Raw genomic sequence first — 16243 nt, forward strand, 5'->3', positions numbered from 1 at the left:
TTTTGACTGGGTTGAATGTGTGACATTGATCCTCATTCGGTCCTTCACCTGTTGTTTTTGCAATGTAAATTGTAGCAGGTGATTTTAACTGCCAGTTTGAGCCTTAGATGCTCATTATAGACTTCACTCCCTTGAGGAAGACCAGGTTTGTTCTATACCTGAACTGTCATTCATACCAGCAGTTAAATTGTCTTCTCTGGCAGTTCAACTAAATGCATTTATTCTAAGCCAGGGCCTCGGGCTTGTAATGGCAGGTCTATCTCAGGGAGGGAGGGAAATCACACCTTTAATCGTCTACAGGTGTTGAGCCTTTTGGATTACATTCTATTGGACGTTAGGCTGCGGGCTGCTCTAAAAGATATGAACGTGATCCCTCAACCCAATAGTGATCACAACCTCTTATCGCTGTAGCTGAAGATGATAATGCCACAGCATGTACCAACCCCGATGGCCCCCTTGATGGAAGATTGCTCCTGTCCACTAGCAGGTGTAGGGTGCCTTGGAGTGCCATCATATCATCAGAAGAGGTCATTGGCAACATCTATAGTTGTGTTACTGGGGGAATTGATGACCTCTTGTTTCTAATATATCAGACGCAGCCAAAGTTTAGATATTGGGCAAGTCTTACAGATATACATTTGCAATTGCTTAGCAACCTACGAGAATTTTTTAATGTAGAATCGTGCCACTTAGGTAGGAGGCCCAAACCTCCTACCCGGTATAACCGGCAGTGCAGATTAACTAGAGTGGCCATAAGGGTGTAGGACCGTTCTATGATAAAGGAGGCTAGAGCAATCTACAAAGGTTGCATTATTGAGGCCAAGAGAGATTGGGAAAAGATAAATGGGGTAAACATGCAGGCTGTGGTAAGTGGGAGGGACTCACACTCCTTTTGGAGAGTAATTGCCAGTGGAACTGTGGATGGCAACACCCCGAATAATAACATACCTATGGCAACTTGGGCTGCACACTTCTCTATTTTGTATTCTCCCTAAAATTCTAGTTTACAACTTGTTGATGTGCCCTCTAATCCTTTTAGCAGTTCCTCCCAAGAGATTAGTACTGACTTGGCCCCATGTGCTACAATAGGTGACTCTCTTGATTGTTTCGTTGTCACTGATAAATACGTTATTATGGCAATTAATAAAATAGTTCCCCAGAAAACTCTGGGATTGGGCAAAGTCACTGGAGATATTTTTCTTGGTAGACTTGATGCGTGGGGGGCCTACTTTTCTTTGTTTTTTAGTGCCATAATGAGAGCAGCCTCCATCTCTCCAACTTGGCTTAGAGCAGAGATCATTCCTATTTTAACAAGCATTGGCTTAGCCAACAGGTCTCGCTTTTGGGAACTTATAAGTGTTTAGGCATCCAGCACATTAACCTGTTCATAATCAGGTTGCGTAATTGTACGTCATAGTAGTTTTTAAGATTGGAATGCTGCTGTTTGGATTTTTTTTAAATAGCAAATAACATGATGTTGAACATAGTGTTGTAAACCATTTTGGTGGCAAAAAAAAGTTTGAGCTGCCAGGTAGCCACACTTTGAAATAATCCTTTAAAACATGCCACAGCTATTTATTTTCCACCTATTGAACTACAGCCTAGGGCTCGTGGTACTGTGTTGTGGAATTCGCTCTGCAACCTTCTGCCTCTGTATAGAGGTTCTGCACCACAGCCAGTACTCAGAATACTTAAAAACAAACCTTTCTCTTCAACTCTCCAGATGTCACGAACGAGAAGTAATGCCATCTTCTGGGAGTTTATCGGCATTTGTGTTTTAAAACCTGGTAAGCTATAAAAATCACAAAAGCAACACACCACAAATTTCCACGACTGTTTCTGACGTATATCCACTTTGAAGAGATTGGAAATATTGCCTTGCGTGTACACCTGTGGGACCAAATGATATTGCAGAACCTGCTAATTTAAGAGTGCCTGTTAGTGCTTAGTTGATGAATAAGATGAACACTGAAATGTTCAAATATAATTATATGCAGATATAATTAAATATACACGATGTCCGGGAGAAATACGCAAAAACCACAGTTGATGGACAGAATGCAAAACAATGTCATACATTCACCCCGGTACAGAGATCTGGGCATAAATCCATCGTTTTTTTGCACTCCACACCACCCCAGTTCAGACATGGCCATATGCAAATCAATCTGACCCTGTGCCTCATGGGAACAGTCCAGCCCGAACTGCCAAGCCATGCCTTCCCTGGACCGGAAACAAGCTTCCGGGGACCGGTTTCTGGCATTCCAGCCGTATTCAGCCAGGCTTGCTTGAATCCAGTGGTGTAGAGAGCATGGGACTCACGTCTACGCATACCCATCCCAATCAGGGTGACAAATGCAAAAACCACAGTTGACGGACAGAATGCAGAACAATGTCATACGTTCACCCCAGTACAGAGATCCGGGCCTAAATCCATCGTTTTTTTTTACTCCACACCATCCCAGTTCAGACATGGCCATATGCAAATCAGTCTTCAGCCCGGCTTGCTTGAATCCAGTGGTGTGGAGAGCATGGGACTCACGTCTGAGCATACCCATCCCACTCGGGGTGACAAATGCAAAAACGGCAGTTGATGGAGTGCAAAAAAACGATGGATTTAGGCCGAGATCTCTGTACTGGGGTCAATGTATGACATTGTTCTGCATTCTGTCCGTCAACTGTGGTTTTTGCATTTGTCACCCCGAGTGGAATGGGAATGCCCAGACGTGAGTCCCATGCTCTCCACACCACTGGATTCAAGCAAGCCAGGCCGAAGACGGCTGGAATGCCAGAAATCGGTCCTCGGAAGCTTGTTTCCGGTCCAGGGAAGGCATGGCTTGGCAGTTTGGACTGAACTGTTCCCATGAGGCACAGGGTCAGACTGATTTGCATATGGCCATGTCTGAACTGGGGTGGTGTGGAGTGCAAAATAACGATGGATTTAGGCCTAGATCTCTGTACTGGGTGAATGTATGACATTGTTCTGCATTCTGTCCATCAACTGTGGTTTTTGCATTTGTCACCTCGAGTGGGATGGGTATGCTCAGACGTTTAGTCCCATGCACTCCAAACCACTGGATTAAAGCAAGCCGGGCTGAAGACGGCTGGAATGCCAGAAACCGGTCCTCGGAAGCTTGTTTCCGGTCTAGGGAAGGCATGGCTTGGCAGTTCGGGCTGGAATGTTCCCATGAGGCACAGGGTCAGACTGATTTGCATATGGCAATGTCTGTACTGGGGTGGTGTGGAGTGCAAAAAACAATGGATTTAGGCCCAGGTCTCTGTACTGGGGTGAATGTATGACATTGTTCTGCATTCTGTCCACCAACTGTGGTTTTTGCATTTGTCCGGGAGAAATACAGCCAACATTCCACCAAGTTAGACAGCTACAAAGAGATCAGGTAAATGGCTGAACACATCCCAAAAATATTTTTCGTGTGCTCTGCAGAGATAAATAAAAATACATGATGTCCGGGAGTTCGACGGCAGGGCAGCGGGGGGATGTATGCGGAAATAAGACACCAACAATCCACCAAGTTAGACTGCTACGAGGAGATGAGAAAAAGGGCTGAAGACAGCCCAGAAACTCTCTATGAGTGCTGCGCAGATGTAATTATTAAAAATACACGATGTCCGTAAGTTTGATGGCGGATGCTGAAAGGGATTTTGCAGGAGTAAGGAGCTAACATTCCACCAAGTTACACAGCTACAGGGGAGATTATGTAAAGTGCTGAAGACCTGCCCTAGACTTTTTGTTGCTGTTTTGCTGGTTAGCTTGTTGAGACAGTTTTTGCCCCGTACAGGAACAGGTAGCTTAAGAGCGCCACATTAAGAAACATTGGACGCACAAATTCAGCCCAGTGACTAACAAGGAGGGAGGGGGAGAAGGGAGGGGGTAGTGAGAGGGAGGGAGGGGGCAGTGAAAGCAGAGAGCAAGGAGGTGGAGGAGCATTAAAACGAAACTGATTCACACGCCGTAAGACTTAATGAGCCATGACAAAAAGCCAGATGGCGGCTGCGTGGGTGCACACGCGTGTAATCGCAAGCTTGAGGCCAGCAAAAGCGTGTGGTAGCACTTTTAAAAGCCCACTTACTAAATGTCTCACAGCGCATGCGCTGGCTCAGGCGAGACCTCAAAAGGGCACTCTGGATAGCCCAACCAATTATAGGCTTAATTGACTGCACACAAAAACTCTTTGCAAAAGTTGTGCTACATAGGCTTTTAGAGTGGATGACTGTGTCTCAGATACTTACACCTTTGCATGCAGAGTTTAGAGAATGGATTAGGTGCTCCGGTTTCAGCTCCTTTATTGGAAATTTGTTTAATTGGGGAGGAGATGGCTTTATATCACATTTGTTGATCTTAGATCAGCTTTACCTGCTTAAACTCAATGGTGAAAAGATGGAGTTGCTGATTCTGGGTAAGAACAAAGACCTGTGGAGACCTCAATACTGACCGCCTGAAATGGGCGCTCTGCCCCAGAGTAATTATCAGGTCGGGAATTTAGGTGTCATAATTGATTGCCAGTTATCAATGAAGCAACAAGCGGTGAAAGTGGCCTCGACTTGCCACACTATCCCCAAATGGCTCAGGAAGATCCTTTGAATGCTGCCTTTTTCCACTCAATGAACCATGGTCCAGGCTCTTGTCACCTCTAGCCTAGACTACGTTATTATTCTGTATCTAGGAGTCAATAAGGACGTGTTACGTAAACTGCAGATGGTGCAGAATGCGGAGCCTAGGCTACTTTGCAAGGTTCCTAAAACTGTTTCCATCTCAGGCTCTCTTTGGGACCATCATTGGCTCAGGGTTGAGAATCGTATTAAATTCAAAGCCCTGAGCTACATGTTCAAAGTGAAATTTGGTAAGACACCCCAATATCTGAATGCCTTAGTTCACCCTTATCTCCCACCACTGAGGCTAAATTTGTGGTTCCTAGAACCAGATTGTGGTGAATGGGTGGTCGGTCCTTCTCTTGTCTACGTCCATCTTTGTGGAAATCCCTCCCTATGTCACTTCGGACTGAAACTATATATGAGAATTTTCGTAAGTGTTTAAAAACCTGGTTGTTTAATATGTAGAGCACTTTCTTTTTCTCCTTCTGTTCCGGTCCTTGGGTAGCTGTGCACCTTATAAGATTAAAATAACTTAACATAACATAACCTCTTTCCATTCCTCCCTTCCCACGCGAAAACATACTTATTTGCCATTCTCACACACTTAACCTCACCTACAGTGAGCCTTGTCCTGCTCATATCATTCTCTGTCTCAGCAGCTGTTTCTCTCTCTTTCTTACACATACACACGTGGATGTGGTTTTTATGGTCCCTATCACCAGTTCATATTTTGAATGATCATTTTTGAAAAATATGCTGGTGGAAACAAAGCTTTGTTTCACAGTTTGGCAATACCAACTTAGAGGACCTACTGATAAGGTCTGAAGGGAAAATCGTATGCAGGACTGTAGAATTGAATCAACGCTATGATGATTTCAGGATGAATTCTGAAGACTTGGTAAGGAAATTGGAGCAAAAATACATTTTGGGGCCATTTCCAAATTTCTAGAATTAGTGTTTATTCTTGGTTTTCCACAAACTGAGAAGTAGCCTTAACATAGTAGATCATCCTTCTTTGGAGTTGCCCAGCCAGACCCAGTAGCTTTGCACATAGATGCCAACCTCTGACGTGCTGTGCAACCCAAGCCTCATTGCTACACCTGTTCAAAATGTTAAGGAGACTGGCCAGACAAAGGTATATGGTAGAAGATTTTGTGCATTTTGAAGGCTGCATTGCTTAGAGGTGGAGACAAAGCAATTAGGATCTAAGGGATATATGGTTCAGTAAGATCTTAAGGAACTGGGATAGGGCTCTTAAAATCCCCACAAGTCAATAACAGAAACCCCTCCAATAAAATAATTAAACCCAGTCATGCTACCTCTGGCTTAAGTGGCTTAACACTGCCTAGTAAATAAGGAAAAGCCAATATCGCCACCACAATGTAAAAAAAAAGTGACATTCTGGTGGTGATGGGGGCTTGTATATATGCCCCAATATGTCTTGCAATAGACAGCAAGACCTTAAAAGCAGTCAAGTTCAAGGGGAAAAAACACAGCTCATATGATACATTTTTAGCGAAAAAGCAAACTGAGTCAATGCTTAGTGCCTTCTTATGATTCTTTGAATCTCCTAGGGCACTTTTAGACCCTATCACTCTGAAAGTTAGATAAACGTTTTTATGTTTTAGACTCCATTACACAAACTTTCAGAGAATGGCATTATCTTCTTCCCCTTGTTGTCGGTTGTGTGGCGTAGGGACTGGATCTATTGTGCAACTTTTACATATTTTTGAACCAAGAATTTCATTTAAAGCCGATACCAAAACCTTGCTCTACCAGCGATGCTCAATCTACATATTTATTTTGTTCAAATTGATATACTAACAATAAGTGGGCAAGAGTAACGCAATTATGAATTTTTTTATGGAGTTCTTGGATCATCTAACTGCAGTGGTGAACATGGTTTGGTTTCTTGTAGAGTTAAGTATTTTATAGTTCCCACGTGTAGTACAGGTTTTAATCATAATTGTTTGTACTTATTTACCTTAAACACAATAAAGTTTTGCTAAAGCGCAATAAAGTTGAACTCAGCGGGACCTCCCTGACGAGATCCAACAAAGTTGAAACATCTCTGGAGTCTGTGCTCCTCTTCAGAGGAGGTTTTACCTCTCGTACAAGCTGCCCTGTTACACATGACCTAATACAAATTATGAAATGGAATCAGAGATGTACCAATGGTTCAGATTGATTCAAACATTTCCATCCCCCAGTTTCCTGTAAGAAAGGTCACTGAGTGTAGAGCGAAGATCAAATGTTCCAAAGTTAGTGAGACACTTCAGTCGATTTGGTTAACACTTTTGTTCTAGAGCTCTGTTGCACACACTTCACAATTTCCAATCCCTATTAAGGTAGTTCAGTGGATTAATGTGTCTGCGGCAGAGAAATCTCTGTATAACTCACAGGTTGCAGCTTCCATTCTGAGTAAGATAGCTCAGTGGACCAGTTTTTCTGTTGTAGAAATTCCTGTAGCCTGCAGGGAGCAGGTTTACTTACATTCCAGTTGGGTATCTTAACAGGTTATGGTATCTGCAGCAGAGATTGTGTGCAACACAAAGGCCATACTTGCAATCTAACTCAGATAAATTGTAGTAAGAAATCTTCTGATTATATCTGAATGTACCCTGCAGTGATTGCAGTTCTTTGAGGGCAGGGCCCAGAGTTTCACCCTCCTCGGAATACAACAAAAGTAGTACTGGGTAATAACACAACTTGTCATGTAAGTGCCAAGAGGTAATTCCGTTTGTTTTCTGCCTGCATCAGTGGTCAATAATAATAATTTTTTCAGTGGGTATGTTGAAAATCAAGTCTTCCACGGACATTGATTACCCAGTACACATTTTAGGGAACAATGTCTGCCACTGCGGTTTCCTAAATATGCAAAGGCCAGCCATTGAAGAAGCAGGAAGGCACACACACACAGCAGGGTTCATCAAAAGCTAGACACACATTGGTAGTCCCTGAGAGCAAATCAAGGAAGGATTTGAGCCAGGGAAGAGTGAATGCATTCCATGATGTCAGAGTATGTTCCATAATGCCAGCACGTGCTTCATGCCACAGGTACTCTATCAAGGCTGAAACAAGGGCATTATGAGCGCCTTAACATGGACGCCAGACTACAGACACTTGCAGCCCAAATCATGGAGGTCGAATGCTGGTCCTGGGGAACCCGGGAAAGATTCCAATACAATGTAATTTTTAACATTCATAAGTGCTATTTTTTGCCCAACCCCACCTTAACATGAAGGCTATTTCAAGACATATTACATTGTGGTATTCGCTATAAAGTGTCATTGAAAGTGTCACAAATCTGGTATTAAAATGGCGCAAATAAGCATGCCAAAAACCTGGAAACGTCACAGTAGAACCTGAACACTTGTCAACCATGTTGGCCTTCATGAGTCATGTAGTTTCGGGTATGAGATTGGGTAAATGGTGGAACCTACGATTTCTGCGGTCTGCGGCATTGGGGAAGCTGTCATGGGCATGGCTGGGGCCATGTTTTCAGTTTGTGAATAACGAACAGGAATATGGAAATAAAACGAATAAAGACTATCAACAACAAACAAAATCACACGCAGTGGCATAGCTAGACCTTTTGCCATGGACTGCTTTTCCCGCCGGGCCGCCAGTAGGAGCGCGGGGTGGGGTGCTGGCGATTCCTGGGAAGAGCGGGTGGAGGAGGCTGTCGCCTTGAAAACTCATGCCGCTCGGGCTGATCGCTCCCCTCCAGCCTCCCTTGCTACGCCACTGATCACAAAAACCTTTCGGGCAACCGTACCACCTTCTTGTGGGCACTTTGTCCCAAGATTCATTACCCTCATTGGAGAAAAAAGTGGGACTTTGATTCTTCTACCCCTAGGACTAATAAAATTAGAATGAGGATGTACACACTCAGGGGCTTATTTATAACATTTTGATACACAGCAGCTTAGCAAGCCTTCCTGCTGTGCTGCCAGGCCTCAAAATAAAGGGGGAGGAATGCACCGTACCTACAGGATGCAGCGCACAAACAGCAGCCATGCTACAGCGCAGACACCTTTGCATTATTTTGCAAGGGTGCCTGCAAAGAGGGGATGATCGTTTTGTGCAGGAAGGGACTCCTTCCTGCACAAAAACAGTAATTAAAGGCACTTTCCTCTATCTATGTGTGCATCATGCAGTACGCATAGAAAGAGGTAAAAACTTGGAGAAATGCAGGTATTTCTCCTCGTTGTGCCTCCTGACGCCTCCCCTGGGGAGGCGTAGGATTCTGACGCAATCCCAGGTTTACAAAATGTTGTAACTCTGGGAATGCAGCAAGTTCCATGGATGTTGCATGGGAACACCCTCAGCAGCACTGATGGAGTGCCCCTTTCACGCGGAGTCATGAAGGAAAGGGAAACATATTTACAAGGTTATGAAAAGTCACGCACAGTGACTTTACGAGGCCTTGTAAATGGGGAAGCCCATTGCGCTGCCAGTGCCTCAATAAGGGATACACCGGTGGCGCAATGGTCGTGTAAATAAGCCCCTCAGAGTTCTGTTCTAAATTAAGGTCCTGGTTTCTGCGAGAGGAACCAATGTCTCCAAAATACATCCAAGTACTGTCATCTTCTTGGGGACATTCCCAGCAATAATTTGCTCTTGGTGTGGTTTCAGTTTCAACACGGAACCTTTTGGTCCACCAATAAAACAGGACTATTGGTAATTGTAACTATCTGAAAAGGCTCCGAAAAGGTGGTCTCTCTCTTTCTGAACTCTTTCAGGTTTTTAATAAGAACCCAGTCACAAACTGCACACTCTTTAGACTTAGCCTTACTCTCTCCATACATATAGCATTTAAGTTTAATGAATGAATGAATGAATGCGATTCTTATATAGCGCAGACTGTCACCCTATGGGTGTCCTGGCGCTTTAGACTGAAAAACAATGACCAGAGTGTAGATAGTCAGTGTAACAGAAAAAGAAGGTCAGACCCTGGGAAAGAGACAAGTTTTAAGACTCTTTGGGAACTCAATCAGGGAGTTAGCTTGGCTGATATTCTGGGGTAACTCGGCCCATAGACGGGTACCAACCACATTAAGTGCCCTTCCTCCCATCCTAGAACGTTTGAATCTAGGAATCGACAGTAAGCTGGCACTGGAGGAGCGAAGCTGCCTCTTGGGCTGGTACCAGGTAAATTTTCCCTGTAGTGGGACTGGACCCAGCTCGTGCACCGCTTTGAACACCAGGCAGAGTAATTTAAAATGGACCCGTTCCCTGATAGGCAGCCATTGTAAATCTCTCAAGGCCAGGGTGGTAGATGAACGATGCTGCCTATTTAGCACTAGTTTTGCTGCTGCCGATTGAACCCTCTGCAACCCCTGAAAGATATACTGTGGTACTCCCAGATACAGGGAGTTGCAATAGTCCAGCCTGTTTATCACCGTGCTTCTCACTACCAGAGAGTGAAACTCTTTTGGTAATAGTGGAAGTATCTGACGTAGCATGCGCCTTAGAGAGAAGCACACACTGGCGGTCTTATTTGCCTGTGACTCCATCTGAAGATTGTCATCATCAGAACCCCCAAATTGCGCACCTTGCTGACCGGAGTCAGCGGTTCCTCCTCCGGGGTAAGCCTAAACTCCACTGGTAGATGTTTAGACATCCTGACAGAGGAGCAATACACCACCTCCTTCTTCCCACAATTAAACTGTAGGGAATTTCTTCGGAGTCAGCCAGCCGTCCGACGCATACATTGCTGGAACATGTCCAAGGAGACTGCATGTTCTCCTTCAAAGGAGAACGCCAGCTGTGTATTGTTGGCATAATTGACCAGGTCGCCTCCAAATGATTTAATGATGGGGAACAAGGGCTGCAGATAGACATTGAAGAGAAGAGGGCTGATCGCAGAGCCCTGCGGCACCCCACGAACTACCGGGGATTTGCTGGAGGAAAACGGTGCTAAGGTTACCACCTGCTATCTCCACGCTAGATAGGACTGTAGCCATTGCAGCGCCCGTCCCTTCACCCCTATCTTCTCCAGTCTGTCCACTATGATTGAATGGCTCACCACTTCGAACGCGGCCAACATATCGAGAAGCACTAAAACAGTGGCATTCCCATTGTCGGCTTGCATATGTAGGTTGTCCATCATGATGGCCAGAGCCGTCTCAGTCCCATGACCTTGGCGGAACCTGAATTGATCTCTGTGAAGCAGATGATTATCCTCTAAAAAGCCCAATAGAGTCCTGCTAACTGCCTTTTCCAGGATTTTAACCGGATATGGCAGAAGAGAGATGGGTCTAAAGCTTGCCTGGATTGTTGAGTTCAGTGAGGGCTTTTTAATCAGTGGGGTCACCACCGCCTGCATCCAACCCACCGGAACAGTTCCCTCCTGTAGGGACTGATTACAGATCTGCCGCAGCCAGGGTAGAGTCTCTTGGCCAAAAGTCTTCCAGATTTTATGGGGGAGGGGTCCAGGGGGGGAGCCTGAGGACACACTATGTGCGAGACTGTTAAAAGCGGCATCAGTGAGGGTCTGAAAATTATCCAGAGCCGCTGACTGTCGTAAGTCTTCATCCATCATCTGATCAGAATGATCTTGATCATCAATATTATTTGGATGGAGAGCACCGACAATGTTGGCAATCTTGTCTTGAAAATGAAAGGCAATCTCGTCACACAATTTTGTGCTGCCGCCACTTCATTACTCAGACAAGTAGGGGAGGAGAGATCCTTGATGATCTTAAAAAGTCTGCCTTTAGACTTGAGGATGAGCTCCTTGTATTTCAACTGTGCTAATCTCAGAGCGTTCTTATCGTCCTCAAGGTATCTCTTTCTCCACTTCCTCTCTGCCTTCTTGCAGAGCATGCGCAGCTGTTTCAATTCTCTGTTGTACCAGGAGGCCATAGTTATGTTCCTATTTTTTAGCTTCTTTACCGGGACTACATGATCCAGAATGTAAGTTATATAGTTATAGTAGATTGTATAATTTTCCTCTACTGTCGCAGTGGGTACAAAATGATTAGCATTTGGGAGGGTCACCTGGGTTCTAGTTTTACCTAATTTTTCCCATTCCCTGCCTCTCCGATAGGTCGCTACGTAACTGGTATTATCCTCTGGACAAGGGAACCTGATATTAAAATGAATTAGATGATGATCAGTCAAGTTCTGTGATATTATATTTAACACTGTAGTTGTAGATTGATTAGCAAACAGCAAGTCAAGAATATGTCCCCCCTGATGGGTGGGATGTTCCACCAATTGTGATAGGTTGAGATTTTCGCATGTGTGCCTCAAATCTCTCAGATGGCTACTTGAACTCCCATCCTCCCTCAAATTAAAGTCTCCCAATATAATCATTCTGGAGTGTGCCAAAGTTAGGTTAGTGATAGTGTCTAAGAAGGTTTGATATTGGGTAGTACATCCTGGTGGTCTATAGCATACCAATCCTGAAAGTAAGCTGCCTCTGGGTGCCTGCAGCGAGAAGCCCTTAAGTTCTATCCCCACAACCTCATCTATCGCCAGGGAGACAAAATTCAGCTCCTCCTTGAAAATCACTCCAACTCCTCCTCCCCTACCCGTTGCTCTTGGTTTGTGAAGGATTTTATATCCATTGGGACAGGCCAGGCCTATTTCCACCACAGACTCCACACTAGTCCATGTCTCTGTTAAAAACAGTCCGTCCAGCTTCAGATCTTCAATCAGACCCGATGCCTCCGCATAATGTTTAACTAGTGACCGGCTATTAATCAATCCACAGATAAGGGACTTTTCCACTGTCCCCTTAATAGCCAGGGGGTAATTATCTTTACATTCTTTCTTACCAATATTCATCAGCTGTTCCCTGGAATAGATTATGCGCCCTTGGTCTCCGTTAAAACGGGCAGCATGGCTGGTGCTGAGCGTGTCCGGGGCGCGGACGGGCACAGACGAGCTTGCCTCTGGCGTGCCTCCAGCGCACGCTTGCATTTTCCTGCCTAAATATGCCGGCAGGTGCATTCAGCCCAACCCCTACAGCGACTCCCAATATGGCGCAGAGAAATGGCAAGAGGTCTCGCATTCCCTCAACCAAGATAGCGCTAGAAGTAGAATTGAGTGCTTTAAGCCCCGCTCCAGCAGCGGGTGAAGAGCGTTTTATGGTGTAAGTAAGTGGATTTAAACTGTGCAATTAAAATGAATTATTTTGTGCTTCCTTTCTTTGCACCCATAATAGAGCCACACTTATTAACACAGCTCCAGACCTTCTCTCTGATAAACTTGCTGACATCCAAATTAGCTGCAATGGCCTACTTAATCCTTTCCTTAAGGCACCTATGACAATGTACTACCTAACAGTAGGGAAATATAGAGGTGTATTTTCCTGCCTAATGAGTGTAAGTGCAAAAAATGTAACCTTTTTTGAATAAAAATTGTATTTCATTATCTAAAATAAGAAAATGGTATACCATCCTTAGGAAAAAAATACACCACGCTCTTCAAGTCCAGAATAAATTGGAAAGCCGCAAATCAAGAATAATCTGACAGGCGGTGATCCTCGCAAGTAGGAGTTATTCGGCACGTAATCCCGAGAGCATGATGTTGTTGGACTGCACTTATTGAGTAAGCGGTCTTGCTTTTCTCTGATATTTCCAAGGTTGGACCTTTTTCAATGTATAAATAATTCCTTTTGATTCCTTGGTTCCTCAGGGGTTGGTACCATTGGCTTTCTTTTCATCACTTAGTCCTGAAGATGGTCTTGTGGACTACTTATAATGAAAGGTTTGGAGGAGCACTCCACTTACTCCTAGTTATACGAAAAATGGTGCTACAGCACTACACGTGCTGTCAGCCCAAGTGTAAGTCAATGAGAAACTGTTACAAGTTGGTCAACTTGCTGGTGCTGTGCACTGTTCACTAGGTTCCGAAACACAAATCTCTCTTAAGAAATTCAAAATCTTAAATTCGAAATAAATTAAACCATGTTTTTTTCAAATAAACTTCATTTTTTACATATATATGTATCACGGGTATATTCAATGCAATGCATCAACGTATACATTATATATTAATAATTGGTGACACACTTTACACATAAACAGTGTTACTACATTTTTTTAAATACATAAACAATGGAAAAAATCATTCTTGAGTATGCCCGATGCATTTTGGGACATTGTAGTCCCTTCCTCAAGGGCCAGCCTCGTAAGTAGTATTTTCTATCACGAGGTGTTAAAACAAATTACCCTGAGCGCAAAATAACTTCTACTCAAAGCACCATAATCGATAGATTGAATGCGCCTGTCCAAAGGGGGGTAAATCTGGGATGTGTCCTTGCCCCAACCCACTTTTCCCTCTATAATAATGATCTAGCATCTTTTGTGGACTGTGATGGTTCCGATGCTCCGTCCCTTGCAATCACCAGGAAACCAGCCCTGATGTTTGCAGACGATAAGCTGCTTATTTCCAAGTCCTCCATGGGCCTACAGAAGATCTTGGATAGATTTGTTGTTTTTTGTACCCTTAAAGGCCTAGAAATAAACATTACCAAAACTAAATGTTTGGCACTCAATCCCTGTAGTACCACACAGACTAATCCTTTCCTTAGACGTTCTCACCTAGAGCATGTTCACACATTCGAGTATTTGGGAATAACCCTCAAAGAGCACTTTAATTGGCAATCACAAATAACTAAGAGCAGGCTAAGGCTGGAGCAAACCTCGGGGTATTGTAAAAATGCAAAAGGCTTCCTCCTTTTGACCAATTTCCCCAGCATTGCACATCTTCAACCATCAAGACCTTGGTTCAGCTCTTTATGGAGCAGAGCTCATGGGGCACAGTGATGTTTCTTCCCCTGGGCTTGATAAAAATCGTTTTTTGCGAGAACTAATAGGGCTTCCCATCGAGGGAGCTTCAGTCCAAATTTCCTGGTGAATGGAAGACACGTAGAAAGTACTGCCTGTGCTGTATGCATGAAATGCGAGTACGTGCTGAAGTCAAGTAAGTTGGCAGGAAGAGTGGCTCTGGATAAAGGATCCTTGAGATGAGTGATATGACATGCCTGTCAATCGGGACACGGAATTCCAAGGTCTGATTAGCCGACCCAAGAGTACTGCAGTCATTAAGGATTCCAGGCGGGGCCTGAGAAGGATTTACAGCACACATTTAGAACAAGGCTATATTCTGACGCACCTAAACGACCTGCTGGACTGAAAAAAGCGGCAGGGAGTCTTGACTTGGGACCTCTTTCAGGGATTGGGCCTACGCGCAGTCCAACGTACCATCATGGTGAAAGGTCAAGGTAAACGAGTACAATCATATAACATTTCTATTCTGCGTAGCCATGCCCGCTGGACCCGGTGCAACAAGCAGGGGACGCAGAAGTGCAGGGAGAAGAGGCAGTGCACTTGGTGGTTCCATGTAGGAAGGTGGACACCTGACTATGGTTACCCCAGATTTTTTGCCTTGTGTTTAGCTGGTTTTCGACTTAGTTGGCCTGGTTCCCTGCTAATCAGGGCCCCAGGCTATCTGCTCTCTCCTTAAAATGGACTCCATGCACCCTAGGTGCATAACCAAATTGGTACTGGACACCTTGTCAGCCCCAATATAGTGCACTATAGGTGGCAAGGGCATAGGTGCATCCAAGGCCTACCAGGGGCTGCAGCATAGATTTTTTGCCACCCCAGGCTGGTTCTTAAAGTGACACAACTGGCTGATCACTCAGCTGGGGCAAGTTGGTGTAATCACCTCTTGCTTAGATATAGTATACCTATATCTAAACCTATATCTGGACACATATAAACCTATAAGTCACTCCTATGGCAGGCCTAATCAATCGTGGAGGCAGAGTGTGTGGTTTAACGTGAGATGGTGCTCGAGCATGAGCTGAGCCTGTCTGCAGCTGTCGGGAACAAGTCCCTAAGCTGTTCCCGGATAATGCCATACCATATACTCTTAAGTGCATTATAATTAGGGCTCCCGGTTTTCCGTTTAAACGGATTTTTACATATAAATACAGACGGGAAACAAGTTTTCCTTGGTCTGTATTTATATATAAAAACGGGAAAATACAAGTATATTTAGTCATTCACTTCAATAAAATCAAACCCCCAACCATCTGATGTCTCCCCCTCCTTAGAGGGTTAAGAGGTGTTAGCCCGGCTGAGACAGCTTCCCTGCGCGCACACAGCCGCACCCGAGTACTTCACAGGTCTTTGAAAGACCATTTCCATGTTAATGAGGCTTTATTGTTCACCCCTCAGCCCCTGCCTCTTCACTCTGCCGATTGCTCCAAGTATAGCAACCAGGAAAGAAAACTCTCCAGGCCAACCTCGGAAAGTCCTGGAGACAAAGCACTGGCCAGCGGGTGCTTTTAAAACTAAAATAAACTTGCAAACAGGACGCAGCCTGAAGTCAGCACCCGATGTAGGGGCCCGGTATCACCGCCCTTGAGTCCCCCTGGCCGTGGATCCAAAATAGTCTGCAATTTCAGGCATCAATAAAAATGACCATTCCGGTGATTAATGTTCTTCCCGGAGAGAGACCGATGCTTCGTCTAGTGCAGGTTATGACTCATTATAGCACAGAGGGTTAATATGCCTGCTGGAAAGAACGTGTCCCATTCACAATGATTTGGGGGCAGCCATGGTTCCTGCGCACTCATAAGTAGGGGTGGGTGGGGGAGGGGAAT

The sequence above is a fragment of the Lissotriton vulgaris genome, chromosome 1_1 (assembly GCF_964263255.1).
Source record: "Lissotriton vulgaris chromosome 1_1, aLisVul1.2, whole genome shotgun sequence".
Lineage (NCBI taxonomy): Eukaryota > Metazoa > Chordata > Amphibia > Caudata > Salamandridae > Lissotriton > Lissotriton vulgaris.